This window comes from Ochlerotatus camptorhynchus, unplaced genomic scaffold (assembly GCF_037179485.1).
Source record: "Ochlerotatus camptorhynchus isolate MF236.1 unplaced genomic scaffold, CSIRO-AGI_Acam_v1.1 ptg000361l, whole genome shotgun sequence".
NCBI classification, from domain to species: Eukaryota; Metazoa; Arthropoda; class Insecta; order Diptera; family Culicidae; genus Ochlerotatus; species Ochlerotatus camptorhynchus.
The window spans coordinates 6,801,619-6,824,222 of record NW_027040849.1 but is presented as its reverse complement, the minus strand read 5'-3'; positions in this window follow the sequence as shown (position 1 = coordinate 6,824,222).

Sequence of the window (22,604 nt, the reverse complement as noted above, 5' to 3'; positions counted from 1 at the left end):
GACAGTATATGAGCAAGTCAAACGCGCACCTTTTTGCCTGTACATTTGAAGAAATACTTCAAGTATCCTCATTAATGTAGTAAGTGTTTGACTAGTACTGTCGCAATAATGGTCCTCGCTCATTTTCAAACTTCTATTCAATTTTCATACTGCAGTAATCTAGCGGAACCATCTACACATCCTCTTCAGACCTTCCTCTAGCTAATAAATTATTGCACTAAAGCTTCATGTTAGATAGCATTTCCAACCAACTCTGAACCTTTTTTGTTCATTGAAGTTTTTAACAGTTGTTTTCCATTTTTGACGAAAATTTGTGATTTTTTAACAGTGCGCATTTTTTTCTGAAAAAGCATTACAGTTTCATGCAACTTTGTCTCAGACGTCTTTTCGACTTGATTCCTGCTATGATTTATTGAAAAATATCGAATACGCCATTTTTAAAAATGAGGCGACAGTCAAAATGACCGAATTCCAACATAATCTTGGTTCGGTGCCCATAGTGGACAATTATGCGAAGTTTCATGGAAGTCTGAGAGGTAAAATCTAAAATTTGATTATTTGTTCATTATTTGGGCTAGGACTACTCTTCTACGAAAAAGCTGAAATTCAAGCCAAAATTGAGAACTTCCGAGCGGCAAGGCATTGATTTTTTTAAACCACACAAGAATCAGAAGAGCGTAAAAGTCTCCCCTAATCCAAATCTTACGTGCGATATTTACATTTTGGCCTAGGGCTGAAAGTCTCCTTAATAAAGATATAAAAAAATATTTACCTTTTACACATTAGATTGTTATCCGATTGTCAATAGCAGACATTTTGAAATGAATTTTATTTTATGTTGCCATAACTTTTTAAACCAAACCACCACCCAAACATCTTACAAACGCCTACCTCCGAATGACACTTAAATGTAACGTTATTGCTGGACTCAAACGTTAATTAAAATTGACCGAATCGAAACGGATGGCCGGTAGAGGTCGGCCCTTGCCAATGACGATCGACACCATGCTTTTCGTAATTATGAAGCTATAAAAATAAACCTCTGTCAGTACCAATTCTCGAAATGCCAAACAACCGTCATGTATTCCTCTGCTGTTGCTGAACTACCACCACCACCACCACCCCCATCGAATACCATGATTAATAACAACAATAAAAGCAGTCACGATTAGGATTGTGGTGTGTAGTGCATGGATCATAATTTCCATAAAGTTGAGAACTCTCGAGTGGCAGGTTGAGAAAATTTTAACATTACCCTCTGCCCCTTCATCCCACCCCCCATCTTGTTCCGAATGGATTTGAACTGGTGCACACAAACGAAGGACACACGTACTCAGAAATCAGATGTGGGTCAAACCAGCTACAGCGATCATCGACGAGAGTGGTGGGTGGGTGGCAATCATGTCATCAAGAGAGACTCCCTTTTCTGTACGTGTAAGTCAATAGCTAAACTGTTTCGTTCATTTATGGCGCTCGGGGGGGGGGGGGAGGGGTTGGGTGCAGAGGGTGACACGCGGAGGAGTAGGTATCATAAATACTGTCAGGGAAAAATCAATTATTTCAACAACATCACCCAGCTGGAAATGGCGTGTTTGATTGAAATCGCTTTTGTTCGCTGCCGTTGTCGTTGGTAGTTTGTGCTGTGCGCTGTGGAGACATTTTTCCTCGCGTTTTGTTTGCTCTCCTAAGGTTTCCTACGTACCTCGAAGCTTGAAGAAGTGGGTTCGCCTTTGTAGTTGCTTAGGAAATTTTCGCGGGTTCATCGCTTGATGACGGTGCAAGTCACCTGGTACCTGCCACAACATTGACTGCTAAAAGCGTCTTTTGTTTTATGCAGCGCTTGTAACTGCTATGGATGACGGACGGTGAGGGTGAGCTATTAAAAATATGTACCCACAGAGCAATGGCGCTTCGCCTAGCTGGGAGCCTGAAGGTGCTCCAACCGTGCCGAGTTTGAACTCTGTTGTGATTCAGTTTTTGTGCATTTTCTGCAATGTAAATCGGTTAATATTACACGGGACAGTGACGTATTTGGGTACCGAATGCTGAAATCCTGCCCCTATCGGCGGTCCTTCTCACGCCAGTTGGTGGTGCATGTGCCGGAGAAACAAGACGAAAAGATTTTTGTTTGTTTTCGTAGGCACCGGTTTTTTGATCCATCCAGCACAGCCGCTAGCAGCGAGTGGAGCAATGTTTCGAAATCCAATAAATCTTTGTCACACACAGGCATGCGAGACGGTTCGCAACATTTGCGAGGGAAGTCGGCTGCCGACAAATTTCTGACGAGCTGTTGCAGCAAACCACTATCTGGGCTCATATTCAGCATGACTGAAATCGTTATGTAATCACAGAAAAAAAATATTCAGATGACAATGAACCAACCTTTCGAAATTAAGAAGTTCATTAGTCCAAATAAGGGCTAACACATCGGAGTTCTCACTGGTACTCTAATGGAATGATGTTTAATGTTCACGGAGAATTGCCATTATAGCAAAACACATGGTAGCGCCAGCCGAGACACGAACAGGCGGAGATGGCACAAAGGAAGGTTGGAGGATTGTTTCCAAACTCATTGACCTGTGCCCTCTCGAGGTAGGTATGGTTGGTTTACTATTTAAAATCCATACCGCGCACTGAAGCTGCTACCACCAACCAACCAATCTCAACCGCACACCGCAGACACCCACCAAGGAACCGCGGTAGGATCGAACAGCGCCCAGCGGTTGTAGAAAATGCCATTAGACCGTGGGAAAAATTCAATAAAGTTTACCGACGTTGCCTGGCCATGCTTGCGGTGGTGGTTGGTCTTGGTGGTACCTGTTGCAGTACGAGAGAAGTTGCATGGTTCTAAGCCGGATCGGATCAGACGATGAACAAGTGACGCCGAAGCGGGTTCCATTAACGAAGTTTTTTTTTTTTTTCTTCAATGTAAAACTGCATCGTCACTTGCCAAGCATTATTGTAGATTGAATTCGATTTCAATAAACACTTTTTACTCGGCTCCAGTCACATTGATTAATAGCCCTTAAGAGAGAGAGAGGAGAGGTGTTGAGCCTTAAAAACTCAATGCAAACTCCCCAAGAAATGCTAGGCTTTTTAGAAGCAACTCCACGTATACATTGCAAGGGTGTTTTGGTGGTTAAAAAAACGATTTTTCTTCGCGAAGGTCAATCGATTCTTAATCAAAACCCTGATCATTCTCCCAAAATTTAAGTTTATTTGGATTCGAACTCAAACTTCACTAGCCGTTTCAAGTTAATATAGGAATTACTATGGGTAAAGTGAATTTTTTATTCTTAGTGTCCTAGCCTTTTGCCATAATGACAATGAATAAGCTTGCTATTTGCTCGTATCAGCTACAACTTTGCTGAAGACCACTTTTTTAATAATCGTCAAGTTATTTAGATATTAATTGATTACGAAGGCGATAGCTTTCTGATACGATTAAGGTGATTCGTTGTAGAGTCTACAAATGGCCACTAGGTTGGCTATACATGCACTTCCACTTCGAAACACAAATCTCGGAAAGCAGTGCCCCATCTCATTTGATATTGCTACTTCATGTATGCTGCAGTGCAGCAAACGTGGAATAACAATTTGAATGTTGCACGTGCCGTAGAAGCTAATATTTGTGCACTTCAGGTTTCGAAGTGGTTCCGAGAATAAGGATTTCACAGCGATTCACCTTCATCGACTGCTTTTAGGGCAACACTGCATCTTGTACTTGTGCCATAGCAACCTGGATTTTGAACTTTTTTCTTCGAGCCAAGCACTGCAATGTTACCTGCTAAACAGTTGATGGAGCATGTCGGAAGAACATCATCTTCGTAATCAATTAGTCACGAATCATCCTGACATGCGGTCTTCAGCAAAGCAGCTAAGCAAATTTCATATTAGTACAGATAACAAACTTTTCCGCAGATCATTACAGCGAAGGGCTAGAACGATGAGATCAAAAAGTTCACTTTTCCCATAATAATTCCTACATAAACTTCAAAGGGCCAGTGCAGTACGAGTTTGCTTCTAAATGAGATAAGACTTTTTTTTATATAGTTCGTTTATTTGGAAGGGTCAAAGCTTTACGGAGCCATTAATTGATAATGTAACAAATTTCTAGTAGGAGTTGGGCCGAATACTCGCGGTTTACCCGAGCCTAGAGCGGTTCATTGTCGAAGGATAGGATAAAGGAAGGACCATGGGGGTGGGGTTTCGTTGTCTCATCAGAGCATTGTCGCCAGCATGAACGGTAGTGCGATTCTCTTATCAAGACCTGATTTTAAATCGATTGAAGAAAAAGTTGTTTCTTAATACAGTTAGGTCCTTATTTTGGCGTCAATCAATACTAGGGTAGTCCGGAGATCGCAGTAGACTGCTCTTGAAAGCTGACGTGTTTTTCTTTAGCTGCGTATTTTTCGTAAGCGAATTAAACACATTGTGGCTTTAAATTTGTTAATTTGTGTGCTGAAATGTAGTTGCATGTGTTCATAAAGTTATCATTTAGTGATATATCGTGTTTTGCCTGTGTTTGCCTTGAGTGGCTCGGTTGAACTTGAATCTAACCTCCAAAATATACAACGCAGTTCCATTGTTCGGTGTCGATTTTCATTGCCTCCCGGGAGCCCGGTTCTTCGAGTTCGGGTGCTACACTTTCAGCGTGTAGTTATATTGAGAAATCGGTCCGGTTGGTGAATTAGCCCGGGAACGTGTTGACAATGTGTCCGTCACGAGTTTTGGTGGTAATTCGGTGGCCGACGTTGCCGTGAATCAGCAAGTTTTCCGCTTGCAAAAGTGCTCGGCTGCTTGTCTCTCCCTGGCGTCGGAGATTGCGAGCAATATATATGAAAGATGCCTCGCTGGATACGCCCAAGACTGGACGGGTGGCAGTTGGTAGTCACGAACTGTTCCTGGGGAAAGCGCTACACACGAAACTAACGGTGATGCATACATGTGGGGCTTATTGTAAGTGAAAGTAGCCTCGGAATGGGCGTGACTCTCCAGACATTCTGAAATGGGTTTGCTGGATCTGCAATAGAGCTATCACTTTCTAACTCACGGACTAAAGCTGTCTACAATGACCATAAATGTGACATTGTAGAGAGAGTTCTTCCATAAGAACACTGCCGGTCACTCTAACACACACAAACACACAATCAATACAATATAGTCCTTATTATCACTAAAATAAAAAAAATAACTCTGTTATTTTCAGAAATAAATGTACATGTTCTTCGGCGAAGTTGTTGCTCAGCAACTTCAGGCAACTTTTTTGTATCTTTTGAATTGACTGATTTAGAGCAATTTGCTTAATAACTTAGGGTGTTTCCATAAAATCAGTGCTTTTCTATAATTTTTTTATTCCAAATATTTAAAAAAAAAACGTTCAAGCACTACTTTCCAGCTGAAAAAAATTGGTTTGCTCTAGTGGGGTTTTTTCATTAATTTTTATTAAAGAATTCTTACGTAGAATCCAAAAATATAAATTGGATTTAACGTAAGCATTCTATATTAAAAAGTAATTGAAAAAACCCAAAAGAGCGATGAAGACTCCATTTATTCAGCTGTTCATTTGACCATGCTAGAGCTATTATTCTGCTCTAACCCTAAACATATCAGTCAAGACACTGAAGAAGTCTGCACATTGTAGGATAAGCAAATACCTGTTAAAGTGATCATCTAATGGTTTTGTTGTTCCTTAAAGCAATTGTATTGATGGGCTGAGTTTCATTCGTATTGACTCTTGTGTTGATAAGCTGTGGTGTGTTTCACACACTGTTCATTTGGCTGATATTGCTTGGTTCCGTGGGCGACAGCTTCTGAGTTTGTGTCTTTGGAATTAGTACATCCATCAGTAGCACATGAAAGTGGTCCTGTTGTCGAAGGCAAGGGCCATCTACGCTGCGTACAGCTATCACCAAATAGTCTGTAGGTATGCTGGTGGCTGTGGTCAAGTGCTGCAGATTTAGTTAAGTTGGATAGAAAAAATCGGAAGTGAAACCGACACCTCTGGTAGCCAGTAGGTCGTGGGATCCTTATCAGTCAAACGAATAGTCGGATCTAACACACCACCATTTGTTGTATGCCTGCCGTAGTTACGAATACTCTTCCACAGTCGATTGTTGAATTGGAAAAGCTTTGCTTTTGGTTATTACTTTTTCAGTGTATTGTACCAGTGTCTTTTACTTTAGATATACACTCTGTATGTTCGTTTATAGCCTATTGTAGTTTTTTCGTTGTAGTGGATTCCATTAAAAAAAAATTGTTTATAATTTGTTTACAGTACTCATATTCAAGTATGTCGGAAGATCAAAGTGATGTTGTTTATTGCGTTGAATGTAAAAAAAAAGAAAGTGATCCTAGCAAACTCGTAACGTGTCTGTATTGCTTCCCAAGTGCACATTTCAAATGCCGCAATATCATTAGAAAAGCTATTCGCAAAGTCATGTCGTAATGTACTGAAATCTACAAAAAAAAATAGTTGAAACGCAAAATGCTCGTACTGCATTGAGCTTAGTACTGAGATAAAAAACACTGTGACCAATGTTGTGTCTGCTCAACTACAGGTTGTAAGAGCTGAGGTAAATACGATCGTCAACGCAATAGAAGATTCGCAGCAATTTCTCTCGTCCAAATTTGATGGTGTAGTGACCGATGTTCAAGATTTAAAATCGGATAATGAACGCTTGAAAACTGAAGTGGACGAGCTTAAAAAAATCTCAGTCGTCTTTGACAGAGTTTGTTCACACACTGGAAGTGAAAGCGGATAAGGCTAACAAGGACTCTATCTCCAATAATGCAGTTATTCTTGGTCTTCCAGTACAAGCTAACGAAAATGTCCCTGAATTGGTTTCTAAGTTGGCTCAATGTATTGGTGTTGATCTTCCTTCTGGTGCTCTTTTATCAGCCTCTCGGGTATATACCTCAAACACTTCTGCAAACAAACTGGTTCCAATTAGAATTGTTTTCAAATATAAATCTGTAAAGGAGGTATTCTTTTCGAAAAAAAAAGAGTATGGACAACTTCCATCATCATCCATTGACTGATTGTTGATCTTCGATGGGAAATCAACAAATGTTGCTGTCCGGGATGAGCTGACTCCGCTTTCTCTTGAACTGTTGCAAAAAATGCGTGAGATACAAAAAAAAAGCTAACCTAAAAATCCGTTTGGGCGGGCAGAGACGGCATTATATTAGTGAAAGTAAATGAGCACTCCAAACCGGAAGTGATTAGGAATCGTAACGACTTAGGCAGCTTCATGAATGCCACTTTATCTCACTCCTCTGTGGATTCTCCATCTCATAAGCGTAACAGAAGCGAGAAGAAATAATTGTGTGAGTAAAGGTTTCCTTTTTTTTACTTTTAATCATGAAATAACAATGGCTAATGTCAACAATTTCTCCCATGATAACCTTGATGATTTTAACAAATCATTTCCGATCAGTGAATCTAATGCAAACCATTTACGTTTATTACAGTGGAACATTAGAGGTATGAATGACCTCAACAAATTTGATCAAATCCTTCAAACACTTGACCACTGCCGGTTCCCGATTGATATAGTTGTTATAGGAGAAACATGGGTAAAAGAAGATAACAAATCGGTGTATAATATTCATGGATACATTTCCATTTTCTCATGCAGGGGCAACTCAAATGGAGGATTGGCAATGTTCATCAGAAGTGGCATATCCTTTACCGTTCTACGCAATGTTCATGTTGACGGTTTTCACCATGTAAATGTTGAGTTTGGCTTGAGTGGACGGAATTATAATATTCATGGTTTTTATCGTCCTTGTTGGTGACGTCAATATACCCGTTAATTATTAAAATAACAATGTGGTTGTGAGGTACAAATCACTTTTGGAATCATTCGGCTTTGTATGTATGAACACCTTTCCAACCAGGCGTATAAGCTCGAACATTCTTGATCATGTTATTTATAGAGCTGATGATATTGCACGATTAAGAAATGATACCATCTTTACTGATGTAAGTGACCACTGTATGCTTATACTGTCCTTCAAATTACATGATGAGAGGGAAAAAGTCACACTTACTAAAACTGTCATTGACCGTGGTAAGCTTGACATGGAATTCAGCAATTTCCTAAATAATGTTGGGACAGTTCAGGATGCTGATTTGTGCTTTACCGACATTATATCAACTTATAATTCGCTGCTAACTAAACACTCGAAAATCATTACTAAGCAAGTTAATACCAAAGGGAATTATTGTCCATGGATGAGTTTCAATTTCTGTTCATTGATCAGAATTAAAAACAACTACATTAAACGAGTGAAGAGGAGTCCTAATGATGAACATCTTCAAGATCTTCTTAAACACGTGTCAAATAAAGTTAACTCTTTAAAAAAATAACTAAATAGTTATACTATGACAATCTCCAGAATAATACCCCTCACGCGAAAATGTGGAAAAACATAAACCATATTTTTGGGAAATCTGTTAAAACTGAATCGATTACGCTTGTTGAAAATGGTGTAAAGACCAACGATAACCAAGAAATTTTTGAAGTGTTCAACAATTATTTCTCCATTATAGGTGAAACATTAGCTGGAACCATTCACGTTGATCCTACAGTGAACCCTCTTTCGAGCTTACAACGTGTTTCTGATTCAATTTTCATGCATCCAGCTTCTGCGAACGAAGTTACTTTACTAATTAACAATTTGGAGCAAAATAAAAGCTGTGGTCCTGATTGCATTTCAGCGGATATTATTAAAAATAACTCTGTTGTTTTTTCGCGAATATTGGCGGAAGCCTTCAATAAAATGATGGGGACTCAAGCGATCCATGCAATTATCGTCCAATTTCAACGTCATCAATTTTTAATAAAATTTTGGAAAAATTACTTCTCAATAGATTCATGCCTTTTCTAAATAAACATGAAGTATTATATAACTTACAATATGGTTTTCAGCAGGGGAGTAGTACATCTACTACAACTGCTGAATTGTTGGATGATGTTATCAACGGTATTGATTCAAAGAAAATAGTTGGAGCTCTCTTCTTAGATTTGCGTAAAGCATATGATACGCTAAACCACTCCATTCTTTTGGAAAAACTTGAAGCGTATGGAATCAGAGGAGTTGCAAACGATATGATACGTGACTATTTGTCAGGAAGGAACAATATGTTTCTATAGGTACATCTAAAAGTTCTTTAAAGCCGATTGGAGTGGGCGTGCCTCAAGGGAGTAATATAGGCTCATTACTGTTTCTTTTGTACGTAAATGATTTGTCCAGACTTCAATTGAAAGGGGTTTCACGCTTGTTTGCAGACGATACTGCTCTTTTCTATCCGCAAACTGATGTAGAGCTTATAGTTCGTGATATGAATCAGGACTTACAGGCGTTATCAAAATACTTCGCAGCTAACCTGCTTTCCCTGAATGCTTCAAAAACTAAATGTATGTTTTTTCGTTCCCCTACGAAGTCTGTACCACAGCATGGCAACGTAACATTGAATTTATGTACAATCGAAGAAGTTAGATCATTTAAATATTTAGGTTTGATCTTGGACCCAACACTTTGTTGGGTTGACCACATAAAATATGTTGAGAAGAAAGTTTCATCGCTTTGTGGAATAATGCGCAGAGTAAGCTATTTCGTATCTCGCAGTACTCTCTTAAAGTTTTATTTTGCTCATATCCATTCCTGCCTAAATTATCTTATTATAGCCTGGGGTCGGACATGTAAATCTTATCTAAGAAAACTACAAACACTTCAAAATAGATGCTGGAAAACTATATTAAAAAAACCAGTTTTGTTCCCTTCGTTGCAGCTTTATTCCGACAGCTCTCATAATATTCTTCCGATTAATGGCCTTTGTGAACTACAAACTATTATTTTTGTTTACGACACCCTACATAACGATAATTTTCATCATTCTATTCAATTACCTCTTGCTGCTCATAGTTACCCTACTAGAAATGCTAACAATTTACAACTGTCAAGAGCTCACACAATGTTTGGTCAGAAAAGGATTTCGATTATAGGTCCAAAAAGATACAACCGTTTGCCTCTAGAGATAAAACAAATTAACAACCGCGGTGTTTTTAGAATCAAATTAAAAAAATATTTAAAAGATAATCTACACGACATTCTTGGATGAGTTCATCTTGTATTACCTACCAGAAGCAATAATTGTTCTTAGTTTAAAATAATTGTAATTTTTTTTTTTTTAATAAATACTTTGTATACAAGTGGGTCCCTTTAAAGGAAATTCGTTTCCACTGGGACATCACACCCGTACTATATGATAAATATCAACCTGCTTATTATTATTATTATTATTATTTTTTCTATTTGTTTTTTTTTTCTCAGCACATGATTAGCTTTATTAGTTTCTTATTTTGCTGCACAGATTGAGCTGAGATAGTTGCGTCCACTACCAGGGCGCTCACTTGAGCTCTTTGGTGTGGGGGATAGTGGTGGGTATTGAAAAAAAAACTTAAGATAGTGAAATTAATTGGAAATTGCTAATCCTTCTCTCTCTTGAAAATCTGATGTGGAATTGATTGAGCAAAATTGATATTTTAATTAGCATATAATTTAATTCATAACCCACTAGCTAAAATCACCAATTAACCGGATACAGTGGAAAAGTGCACTGAAAATACCTAGCAATCAATAAGCAGTGCAGTCTTCAGATGAGTAAAACGATTAGTAACAAATCTTAAACATAGATCCTTGACATTTCGTCCCGCAACCATGGATACATACTTTATGTTTCCAACCGACTTCGGAATGTAAGGTAATTAGCTCAAGTGCATGAACCCAATTACCAACATATCAGTCTGCTGGACCAACAGACTGAGTGCTTGACTGATGGTGATGCAAATAACCGTCAGCTTCCATCACCTCTGCCTCCACGTGCCCATTTCGATGCAATCGTTCTACAATTTTAGCGTCTCTTCGTCACGCTAATGGCTGTTTAGTGTAATTTATGCAATAAACCCATAATACATTTAGCAGCATAGTGCTGGATATAGGCTCCACCAGCACCACCACCATCATCAGCATTGGACTAAAGATTAATATCTCCGAACTGCCCACTGAGCTGTCATAAAAAAGATGATCCCCTTGCACTTCGTTCACATGTAGCTATTTTATGGGGGGATCATTACAAGCTAGGGTATATGCATGGGTTCAAGTGTTTGCATAAACATTTCTGCATGAGTAGGCATACTCTTTATGATCTCAACCGCAAAGAGAGACAAGCAGCAGAAGTGATTTATTGCAACAAATACTTCTTGAGAGACCCCGAGTCTAATAAACCCCTAACGTGATGTGACATACCTGATGCTTTTCGTAATAACAACATGCACTCACAGACCACAGATAACCCTAGTCGTTCTAAAGATCCAAAATTCAAACGACCTTGATTCAAAACAAAACCAACCAACAACGCAACACGAATGGGGACCGAGTTGAGGTGGAGCTGCGTTCAAGGTCACCCTCTGTCCAAGGTCACCGAGGTGGGACAAGAGCAGAAGAAAATTGCCCCCTAGGCATATGAAGTGGTTTTATGGCCCCGGTCGGTCGAACGACAACATCCTATTGGGAGGGCTCTGCAAATTAGAGCCATTTTTGCCCTCATAAACACACACGCAACCCCCTGCGTGCCTAGGCCAAGTGGTATTATGTTGTGTGGTATAATGCCAACCGGGTCCATTACGCAAGTCTTTGGCTGCAGTGGGTCAAGCGAGACAGACGAAAACGTGACCATCCAAAAACAGACTTTTAAACGAACATCAATCATATTCGGATCCATCGAAATGGTGATCGAATTTAAGGTTCCGAATTGCCTGCTATTGGTACTATCAACAATTGGGAATCGATATACCCTTATTCGGGGAAGCAGTAGGACTTTGTTGCTAAGATGTTGACATTGTAACTTCCACCATTGGATGTGAGATTAGTTATGTTTGTTCACCTATAAGCAAAATCAATCTTCGTATTTTGGCAGTTGTCCCTGGTGGTATGGATCGAATAAAAACACTACCTAACTAGTTATAAATTAAAAAAAATAAACATTGATTAATTGCATGTTAACTTCAAATTGGTTTTCGAAAATTCCCACCGAAAACGAACCGCCCCGCCGGGGTTTGTTATTATCTTAAATTATGGCTCGTTATTCATTATCTGGTCAGCGCCGACAAGAATATCCATAAGGTGCAAAGCAGAGTGATATAAAATAATTACCAGCGATAAAATTGAACGACAAAACGACGCCGAGACCAAGTGGTAAACAATGGCACCTGTGGCACCGGGCATGTCCAACAGCAACAACAAGAAACACACTCCAAAACCTGCATGTATGTCTTGCAGTTGATGATTTCTTCACCGTCGTCGTCTTTCTTCTTCATACGGGCGAAGGCGATCTATAATTTTCAATTTTATTACCACTGCATACCTACTCTACATCGATTGCATGGTGTCCAGTTGTGAAGTAAAGGATTATACTTATAAAGTGACATGCTGTAAATACAACGAACGCGGTCTTTGTGGCGACCTGAGAAGGGAGTAAATTTCGCGCTCTCGATCATTCGCCTACCAATGCACAGTGGTCCAGGATGGGAGTTTAGCAAAACAAAAGTCCTAGTGCTTCTGACTTAAGCCCCCTGTTGAGATTTCCAAAAACAAGGTTTTTTTTTTGTATGTTTTGAACACTAGAATAAATGCAATCATTTCGGGTTTTCAGTATCAAAATTTCAGCTTTATTTCAAGCAACATTTCAGCTTTATCTTAGCCCAAAATTATTATTTTTTCCGCTGTTGGCAGCCCTGCAACCAGACAGGCGATGTTTTTTGTTGTTTGTGGGACTGCGTTGTTAGCACTGATGCATCAGAGAAAAGAAATAATTAGTATTTTGAGTTCTTCATTAAAATATCTAAAATCTAATCGGAAGTCACTAAATTACCAAAATGGCGGCGTTTGAAAAAGAAATCGATTTTTCGTTGAAAAAATCGCTGCTCAAATGCGCGTAAAAATTGTAATCGAAAAGCTGGATTGTACGTAAAAAAAAAACATGTTAGATTTTAGATAATTCATATTAACATTGCAAACTGAAGAATCAATTGAATTGGTTGAATCCTTGTCGCGCAAGATAAAAAACAATGTGGTTCCGAAAAAACACGTTTAAAGATTTGAGTTATATTATATTATTAAGCACTTTAAAGGAAAAACATCGAAAAAACTACAAGAGACAGCCCTATGGGGTTGTACGCAATGGTGACGTAGGACTACGTGGTCTTATATAATAAATGTTATTTGTTAGCTGCATCAAGAGCTTCAGTTTTGTGTACAAACTTAGAAAAAAATCATGTAAATTTAGGTGCTCTGAGAATGACATATACGAGCGTCAATTTTAACATAAATTTGAGTCATAACAGACGAAATATAGCTCAATCAAACGTACTTTTCAACGAGCAACGAACTTTTCAGCCTCGAAGCACTCAATATTACATGACATGTTTGTTTACATCTCATCTTTTAAGTCAAAGATGGATTCCGTTACGTGTAAAATGAGTTATTTATAAGTGTGTAGGAATAGGAATTTGAGCGGGGTTCTCTCTGTTTATACTCTTTAGTATGACTATGATTACCCTGAAGATCCTTTTGATATGAATTTTAGTTGGGACATGTTCAGAAATTTAACTCTTGGAAAATCTTGGTGGCCCTGAAAAGGGTCGATGGTAGTACAGGTTCAAAGCCTTTGGAAGATGATGATGACGTGTAGGAAGCTGGATCAGCAAATCGGACCAGGCAATCCCATATTCTTTGGTTCAATGATTGGGCACTCGCAAGTGTTTCGGCCCGTCTGCTGCTAGGCAGGAGTTGAACTAGTGTCTGCATCAGGTTGGAAGGCCGTAGAATAGCAGTGTTCACCCAGCTAAAACTCTTTTAAACTTTTTAATTATTTTCATTAAACTCCTTCTCTCAACAAGTTGGTAAATCTTAGCCTTTAGCAGAAAGTACCTTAACACTTTTTTCGGCGAATTTATGATCCTGTTTTACGTCATGGTTCTTCTCTATGCCTGTTCAGATAAATTAGTACTTTGATTCATTTTCTCTACTGCGCTAAATCAAACCAGTAGAAATAAGAAAGGATGTCGGTTACGAGCTCGAATAATTGAAAATTCGATAAATATTTAATCGAATAGCTGGAAAAGTTTCTACGATTAATCGTTAATTGAATAATTGGACTTTTCAGCATCCCTAGAAAATAGTCTAATTTCATGTTATTTGATGGTCCTTCGAAAATGTCGAACAGCAGAATTGCAACCAGCAAGTGTAACCCAAGAACCAAAAGTGGTGCGATGCTAGTTTTCATTGCTATGACGATGACTGAATTAAGGGGCTTAGAAGCAGAGGGGTGAAAACAGTTCTCTTCATCGATTTCCTCTTTTGATGACCGTGGCTTCACTAACCTATTTCGCACTATTCCTGCCAGTGTTGGGAAAAAATCAAAAAATCAAATCTCACCATCGCCCACGATCACGCTTGATTTTCGTAGACAAAAATCAACAAGCAAACTACTGCGGTTGATATTGCAAGCTGTGATATCGCAGCTCGGAATATCAAGCTTACAAAACTCACCAACTGCAAATCTCACCAAACTGTGGTGAGATTGAGTTTAATGATTTTTGCTTTACACCCGAATGCAACCGAAACTTCCATAACGGCTTGCAGCAGTCCTTTCGCGTCTGCCATCGGTGAAGATTAAAAAGAGATAGCAAACTATGCTTTCTCTTTCTAAAAAAACGATGTACAATGGAATCATTTTTGCGTCGAGTCAACTCTCAGCTTGATTTTTGCACATTGTAAATAGTCTCGCAATATCAAAGGAGCTTGTAAAATCAATATCAACCATGATATTTTGTTCCAATAGCACGCGGCAAAATATCAATTGATTTCTGATTTTGCCAACACTGATTCCTGCTATGCTCTTCTATCATCCAGAACAACAAACGTATTAATGTGTTTGACGTCGAGTTATTAACGAAACAGAAAGTCGATGAAGAGAATCGATCAAGATCTGTTGCACCCCTGCTTCCAAGTTTAATTACAAGATTACAACTCTGGAGAGCATTTTGTGTGGTCTTGGTTGTGGTTTTGAATATATATTGGTGGATTTGTTTGCTATTTCGACGCTTTTGGACAATGCACAGTGGTCCAGAATGCAGATTTAGGTGTAATGATATGTTTTGAGCCTGAAATTGAAACATTAGACTAAAAGTCTCTTCTACAAAGTTGTTCCTTATTGTTAGGCCCTCATTTTTATGACAATGAATTCTAGGGTGGTTCCTATTATCATTAAAATCAAAAATCTAACTCTTTTGTTTGAATAAATTAAGGTACACATTCTTCTGCGAAGTTATAGCTGAGCTAATTTCAAGCAACTTTGTTGAATATATTTTTTTTGTATCTCTTAAATTGGCCGATTAAGAGCTATTTTCTTGAATTGAGTTAGGGTGGCTCTTAAAAAACAGTTTTTTGCTCTAGTTTTCTTATTTAGAATTTCTCAGCAAAGGTGTCTTTAGATAACTTTTAGATCTTAAAAAGGCGCAAATTTTTGCCGTACAAAATTTGTCAATATCTTTCGCCAATCAAGAGTTATTGACGTTTTCATACCAAAAATATGCACTTTTCAAATGTTAATATCTCTGGTTGGGGCAAACAAAAAAAAAGTTTTTTTATGGCATTTGAAAGGGCGTATGTTATTCTCAATAATATGACAAAATTGGAGGTATGTTATTTTTTAAACTCGTATAAAATCAATTTGAAAAGTCTTTATAAGATAACTTTCATGAGAAATTTCAAATAAAAAAAGTTAGATTGGCAGATATTGACAAACTTTGTACAGCAAAAGTTTGCGCTTTTTTAAGATCTAAAAGTTATCTAAAGACACCTTTGCTGAGAAATTCTAAATAAGAAAACTAGAGCAAAAAACTGTTTTTTAAGAGCCACCCTAACTCAATTCAAGAAAATAGCTCTAAATCGGCCAATTTAAGAGACACAAAAAAGTTATTTTCAACAAAGTTGCTTGAAATTAGCTCAGCTATAACTTCGCAGAAGAATGTATACCTTAATTTATTCAAACAAAAGAGTTAGATTTTTGATTTTAATGATAATAGGAACCACCCTAGAATTCATTGTCATAAAAATGAGGGCCTAACAATAAGGAACAACTTTGTAGAAGAGACTTTTAGTCTAATGTTTCAATTTCAGGCTCAAAACATATCATTCCACCTAAATCTGCATTCTGGACCACTGTGCAATGCTTGACATTACCACTTTTTCAATAGTTTGCTATCGAATGCGTAGAAATATTTCTGATCGATTGGTGATAAAATCATTGAAATTGGTCCAGGGGCAGCTGAGTTATTAACGTTCAAAATCTTTCATAATTTCGTTACATGTTCTATTTTCAGCTTTCACAAAGTGTACCTCCATATAGAAATCATAGACTTAGTCCTACGTCAAAAATTATTCCGATTTGGTTTTGATGAACTCTCGCATTTTTCTTCGAATACCACTCATCATATTTTGGACACTCTGTTGGCTAACCTGAGCGGCCGTTTTGTTCCACCATCTACCCCGTTGTCTCGATACCACTGTAGAACTTCTCCGCTGTATTGGGAGCTTGCCAAATCAGGCCAAAACTTTACAGTTCCATTGTGAGCCCTAATGTATGGATGAATACGTTTTTTTTCAGGCACTCCTGCTTGTACATTTTGGAATCCATAGTCTTGTTTGTCACGAAAACCTGTTTTTTTTCGCAGCTGCAAATACCTTGCCAGATCATAAGCTTTCTTGCAAATTTATCGGCAAAAACGAATTTGAACTTGCTAGGGACATCACGTCTTTTGGCCTCTAGATTCTGCTTCAGTGTCCTGTTTTGTTGCTCACTGGCCCTAAAAGATCGAAATCCTTCTCGCTGACGAATCATTCTGACGGTGCTTTGGCTGGCGTTGAATTTCTTGGCGATATCATAATTCGACAGCCCTGGGTTTTCCATAACCGTTCTCAACACCTTCAAATGCAGCTTCCGATCCTTAGTTTTACTTGCTGTGATCCTGCCGATCCATAGTATGCCGCTTACGGAAGCGTTTGAGAACACTGCACACGGTCCATCAACAATTTCAACTACTTCACGATTTTTGAACCTGACCACGTCGGATTTTCCAAGTTGGTACCCAAAATTAATGGGGAAAGGACCACAGGGGAAAGAGCGTCCAACATAGCTCTGGTCTTCACAAGCTCCTACCTTACGCTTCCACGTGTCGGATGATGACAGCCAGTATACAGTCAGGAATCCTTATTGCCGGATTCCTTATTGCCGGTATCTCTTATTGCCGGATCCTTATTGCCGGGCTATCCGCGAATAAGGATACTCACAGCTTAAGGGATTTTCACTAATGGGGGCTGTAGTGGATTATCTCATTTGTTTCAAAACATAAAGCTATACTGTCTTCGACAAAGTTGCTGTACTGGGTTAGACCAACAAGCCTGTGCCATTGGATTCGGGTTAAATTGAGAACTACGCCGCTAGAGGCGCTTATATGGATCATATTTCTAACATAGAATATTTCGTGATCCTGGCCATATAGAAAGTTACTGTCTTCAGCAAAGTTGTTCAAGTGACAAAGTCCTTTCGGATGGTGGCCATATTAGTTCAGAACTCTCTCACTACGCAGCGCTAGTGTGCATGTGCAATTCCTATATAAACTGTATCTCGAGAGCCTGGCCATATAGAAAGTTGCTGTTTTCAGCAAAGTTGTGCAGGTGATCAAGTCCTTTTGGATGGTGGCCATATTAGTTCAGAACTCTCTCACTACGCAGCGCTAGTGTGCATGTGCAATTCCTATAAAAACTGTATCTCGAGAGCCTGGCCATATAGAAAGTTGCTGTTTTCAGCAAAGTTGTGCAGGTGATCAAGTCCTTTTGAATGGTGGCCATATTAGTTCAGAACTCTCTCACTACGCAGCGCTAGTGTGCATGTGCAATTTTTATATAAACTGTATCTCGAGAGCCTGGTCATATAGAAAGTTGCTGTTTTCAGCAAAGTTGTGCACGTGAGCAAGTACTTTCGGATGATGTTCATATAAGTTCAGAACACGCTCACTACGCGGCGCTAGTGTGCAAGTGAATTTCATGTATAAGATGTATCTCGAGAACCTGGCCATATAGAAGGTTACTGTCTTCAGTAAAGTTGTTCAGTTGACTAAGTCCTTTCGGATGATCTTCATATTATTTCAGAACCCTCACACTACGCGTCGCTAGTGTACACATGAACTTCCTTAATATGTTTTGTCTCCAAAGCTTGTCCATATAAGATGTTGCTGTGCAATGTGAGAACAGGAACCGGAAAAGGGATGACGTGTAGAAGCCGGAAATCGATGTCAGATTCCATTTTGGAATCCAAGATGGCGGCCATCGGTTCAAGAAAAACTGTCAAATACCCTACAATATGGATATTTTTGGAAAGGGGATGACGTGTAGAGGCCGGAAATCGATGCCAGACGTCATTTTGGAATCCAAGATGGCGGCCATAGGGTCAAGAAAAACTGTCAAATACCCTATAATACGGATATTTCCAGAGAGGGAACGACGTGTAGAGGCCGGAAATCGATGCCAGACGCCATTTTGGAATCCAAGATGGCGACCATCGTTTCAAGAAAAACTGTCAAATACCCAACAACATGGGTATTTTCGGATAGGAGATGGCGTGTAGAGACCGGAAATCGATGTCAGATGCCATTTTGTAATCCAAGATGGCGGCCATAGGTTCAAGAAAAACTTTCAAATACCCTACAATATGGATATTTTTGAAAGGAGACGACGTGTAGAGGCCGGAAATAGATGCCAGACGACATTTCGGGATCCAAGATGGTGGCCATCGGGTCAAGAAAAACTGTCAAATACTCTACAATATGAGTATTTCCGGAAAGGAAACGACGTGTAGAGGCCGGAAATCGACGCAAGATGCCATTTTGGAATCCAAGATGGCGGCCATCAGTTTAAGAAAAACTGTCAAATACACTACAATGTGGGAATTTCTGAAAATGGACGACGTGTAGAGGCCAGATATAGATTCTAGACGCTATTTTGGAATCCAATATGGCGGCAACATGTTTTCCATGGTCACCATAGCCGATCGAACTCCAGACGAAACTAGAACCGCATTGCCGTTCATACTGGAACCAACGCTCTGATGAGACAACGAAACCTTACCCCCAAGCTCCTCCCCTGATCCTATCCTTCGACAATGTACCTCTCTTACCTCGAGTAAGCCGCGAGTATTCGGCCCAACTCCTACTAGACATAGAATTAAGTGAATGTTGTTACAAACAAAGAACAATGAACTATCGGCTCCGTAAAGCTAACGTGATTGAGCTTTCCAAATAAACGAACTAGTTAAAAAAAACATGTTTTCCATATATAAGGCTTACCAAGAATATTGCGTATAATTTATTGTGTATAGTGTATCACTGAGCAAGATCGCAACATAACGTGGAAAATTCCTCAAAACAATAAAACGCTTTTAATTGTTTTGTTTAATTTTTTTCTATCGTAAACTACAGATTTATTCCTGAACCCTGTACAGTGAATGTGGTTGATATTTTCATCCACCACCTGGTGCGGCAGAAATCGAGTTAAAACTAAATCAACTCTCCGAGGTCGAAAGTTTCTGCACATTGGACAGCAATGTTGAACGGAGTGCAAAAATGAAAGATTTGCTAAGGGAAGTCGAGACCCATCTCACGGTGTGGAAGAACGAGAGTGACTAGAATGCATAAAACATGACAGCGCTGGTTGGTTCTTTGTTATCGAAAGAGAAAATAAAATGTGGAATAAATCTGCTTACGATAGAAAAAACAAAACAAATCAAAGCATTTTATTGTTTTGAGGAATTTTCCACGTTACGTTGCAATCTTGCTCAATGATTCGCTATACACAATAAATTATACGCAATATGCTTGGTAAGCCTTATTTATGGAAAACATGTTGCCGCCATATTGGATTCCAAAATAGCGGCTGGAATGTATATCTGACCTTTACACGTCGTCCCTTTTCGGAAATTCCTACATTGTAGGATATTTGACAGTTTTTCTTAAAACCGATGGCCGCCATCTTGGTTTTTTTAAATGGCGTCTGGCATCGGTTTCCGGCCTCTACACGTCCGGAAGTACCCATATTGTTAGGTATTTGACAGTTTTTATTGAACCAATGGCCGTCATCTTGAATTTCAAAATGGCATCTGGCATCGATTTTTGGCCTCTACACGTCGTTTTCTTTCCGGAAATACTCATATTGTAGAGTATTTGACAATTTTTCTTGACCCGATGGCCGCCATCTTGGATACCAAAATGGCATCTGAAATCGATTTCCGGTTTCTACATGTCATCTCCTATCCGAAAATACCCATGTTGTAGGGTATTTGACAGTTTTTCTTGAACCGATGGCAACCATATTGGATTCCAAAATGGCGTCTGACATCGATTTCCGGCCTCTACACGTCGTTTCCTATCCGCAAATACCCATATTGTAGGGTATTTGACAGTTTTTCTTGACCCGATGGCCACCATCTTGGATTCCAAAATGACGTCTGGCATCGATTTCCGGCCTCTACACGTCATCCCCTTTCCAAAAATATCCATATTGTACGGTATTTGACAGTTTTTCTTGAACCGATGGCCGCCATCTTGGATTCCAAAATGGCATCTGACATCGATTTCCGGCCTCTACACGTCATCCTTTTTCCGGTTCCTGATCTCACATTGCACAGCAACATCTTATATGGACAAGCTTTGGAGTCATAACATATTAAGGAAGTTCATGTGCACACTATCGCTGCGTAGTGAGAGAGTTCTGAACTAATATGGCCACCATCCAAAAGGACTTGATCACCTGCACAACTTTGCTGAAAACAGCAACTTTCTATATGGCCAGGCTCTCGAGATACAGTTTATATAGGAATTGCACATGCACACTAGCGCTGCGTAGTGAGAGAGTTCTGAACTAATATGGCCACCATCCAAAAGGACTTGATCACCTGCACAACTTTGCTGAAAACAGCAACTTTCTATATGGCCAGGCTCTCGAGATACAGTTTATATAGGAATTGCACATGCACACTAGCGCCGCGTAGTGAGCGTGTTCTGAACTAATATGAACATCATCCGAAAGTACTTGCTCACCTGCACAACTTTGCTGAAAACAGTAACTTTCTATATGGCCAGGATCACGAAATATTCTATGTTGGAAATATGATCCATATACTATAGCGCCCGTCATAAGTGACATAAAAGTGAAGCGCCTCTAGCGGCGTAGTTCTCAATTTAACCCGAATCCAATGGCACAGGCTTGTTGGTCTAACCCAGTACAGCAACTTTGTCGAAGACAGTATAGCTTTATGTATTGAAACAAATTAGATAATCCACTACAGCCCCCATTAGTGAAAATCCCATAAGCTGTGGGTATCCTTATTCGCGGTTCCTTATTCACGCCCCCGTTACCCCGGCAATAAGGATTCCTGACTGTATGCCCATATATGTGCTGGTAGCGGGGTGTCGGCAATGTCATCACGATTAACCCATATCGTGATGATAGCAAGGCTGAGGAGGTGCGAATCGTCGAGCGTCTGTCCACCAGGAGGTGCGGCTCGAACAGCGTCTGTCTGGGATCCAGCGGCTGAAAAACAAATGCTGTATTGTGTCAGCTAAATCCAAGATGGCAGCCCCATCTACACAATAACCCGAGCGTCTGTCCACCAGGAGGTGCGGCTCAAACAGCGTCTGTCTGGCATCCAGCGGCTGAAACAAGAAATGTTGAATCGTGTCAACTAAACCTAAGATGGCAGCCCCATCAACGCGATGTAGGTATCGCGACCCTGGTACGGTAGCATACTGAATTATAAAAATACTCAGAAAAATGAAGTAAGAAGAAGAAAAAACGAACGGAATTTTCGGCAACTGACCCAACGGCAACGAAATAAGGACAATGAATGGAAACTCGGTTCTTGGAATGTCAGAACGTTAAATGAACCTGGACGAGTGGGCCTTCTGGCCCGTGAACTGCAAAAGGTGAATGTGAGTGTGGCTGCTATTCAAGAAGTACGGTGGTTTAGATCTGGAGAACGTGAATTCAGGGCGGTAGATCCTATCGCCAACACATCGTTCAAATACCATATCTACTACAGTGGTGGCGATAGCGCAGAACACGGAGTTGGTTTTGTAGTGATTGGGAAACAGATGAAGTGGGTTATGCGGTGGAAACCGGTTAGCGAGCGCATCTGCGTTTTGAGGATTCGTGGCAAATTCTTCAATTACAGCCTGATCAACATCTATGCTCCGACTAACGATAAATCCGATGACGTGAAGGACGCGTTTTATGAAAGCCTGGATAAAACCTATGATGAGTGCCCTAAGCACGACGTGAAGATTGTTTAAGTGGAGATGCAAACGCGCAGGTCGGAAGAGAGGAATTCTTTCGCCCAATCATTGGAACAGAGAGCCTTCACTCTGCAACGAATGATAATGGCCCGAAGCTGATAAACTTCGCTGTTGGTGGATGGTCAG